At 38.8% G+C, this 1,811-nt stretch overlaps 1 protein-coding gene across 1 annotated transcript in view; it reads left to right on the forward strand.

Annotated features, from left to right (window-relative positions):
* Positions 1-1,811, forward strand: part of LOC107576673 (uncharacterized) — a 9,898-nt gene that overhangs the window by 734 nt on the left and 7,353 nt on the right. The window lies entirely within an intron of this gene.

The raw sequence follows: 1,811 nt of genomic DNA on the forward strand, positions 1-1,811 counted from the left end.
CACAAGTTTAGCGAGTCTTGGGAAAGCAGTCTTCGTTTTCTTCCGCGCTAGTTAATTCTACTATGCTGTTTTTACTGTGCTTAGTTTAGTGCTGGTCTGTGGGTTAAATGAAAACTGTTAGTATAGCGTTATGTTGCTTAATTAAACTTACATGTGTGAATAAACACCTTCTTTTATCTGTCATTTAGAAACCGACATTAGATGCCCTGCAAGAGAACATGTAAATAAGCTTTGCCTATGCTAATAGCTGTCTAAAACCAGTCATTCACTGTGTGGATCTGTGTCAAATGAATCCGTTGGGAATTTGCAAACTCGCAGGATTGTACTGGGTGAAAAAAAACATAAAGGTGTAAGATTTGACAGGCTCTCCTGAAGACAACGCAAAAAAAATGTTTTATCACACAAATCTATCTAAATGATGAGGATTTGCTTAGTCAGATGTACAAAGACCCTTATCTGGATGCTTTATGAATCTGAAATGGGCAAATGTTTTATTTTTAGTCTTTTTAATTGATGTCAATTGTGGATTTTGAGTCAGCGGTCAACATTCATTCCACGTTATAAATCCAGATGGATCCCAGCCGCAACTGTATGTGTCCAGCCTTCATGCTTATGTGAATTTTAGCCTGTTGTAATTCAAATGAATGCATTTGAATGGGTTTTTTAATCATTTGACGTCAGACTCTTTATGTGCTGATAGCACCGTGGATCTGGTCACTAACTGATAATGGAGTTGAAAGAAAGATTTTTTTATGAGTCTGTGTGTGCGTGGATGCATGCATATGCTGGTCTGGAATAGTCTGGCTTTTACAACTCTGACTCGCCACTGAACTGTTTGCTCATTTTCATATTTCACAGCAGCCTTTTGTTGCATGGAAACACTTCCTGTTGTTGTGGTAACGGTGACTTTTTTTGTTGTGGTTGGTTGTTTGCTATTTTCTAAACCAAAGGCTTTTTTTTCTTCTTTGCTTCTATAGATGTTGCTTCTTTCTTTTTTTTAAATACATGTTTTTGATTATTTTAATAATTATTTTTATGTTGTTGTTCTTTGGGGAAAACATATAAATGTTTACACCTGTATCAAATTATATGTTACATATATAAATACATATATCATTCACCTTTCTTGGTGCGTTTCATTTCACCTATTGCTTATTACCTTTTTTTTTTTTTTTTTGAGCGGCTCTTATCTAGATCAGTTAATATATATATACACATACTATTAATAAGCATAAATCTATTTCTCAAGGGGTTCATGGCCCCACATATGTCAAATCTCTGAATCTTACTGCTGTAATTGTTCTTCTTTAAGATTAATCCCACAAATCGTTCATTGTGACACTTGTCACATTATTACAGAAGAAATGACAAAGTCTGTATTTGTTTGTGCACTGTGTGGGAATATTTTGACAGCCATTCAGGACCTTTCACTGCACAGTAGTGGAATTGGAGATGAACAATAGGTAGATGAGAGATGTGGTGAGGCCATTGTGTAATAGGAGGTGAATGGTTTGCTGGCATTTTCCAGAGCTGAATAAAACACATTTTACAGCGGGCACTAGGTCCGTGTATCCCACAACACGCAGGAGTCAGTTCGCTCCAGTGTTTAATTAGAAGAGACGTTACGGTTGAAGGAAAAAGTGGAGACCCACAACGCGCAGCGGCAAACAAGGACCTGGCCCACTCTCCTCCAGTTCCTCCCTTCGAGTATCGCTCGCGCTCTCCAGTCGACCGTGGAAAGGTGGAGTGAGATGCACCCACAGCGCCCGCTGCCCCAGGCCATGCCCTCCTCACTGGGCCAAAACCTGAGA

This window comes from Sinocyclocheilus grahami, unplaced genomic scaffold, assembly GCF_001515645.1.
Source record: "Sinocyclocheilus grahami isolate Dianchi unplaced genomic scaffold, SAMN03320097.WGS_v1.1 scaffold4134.1, whole genome shotgun sequence".
Lineage (NCBI taxonomy): Eukaryota > Metazoa > Chordata > Actinopteri > Cypriniformes > Cyprinidae > Sinocyclocheilus > Sinocyclocheilus grahami.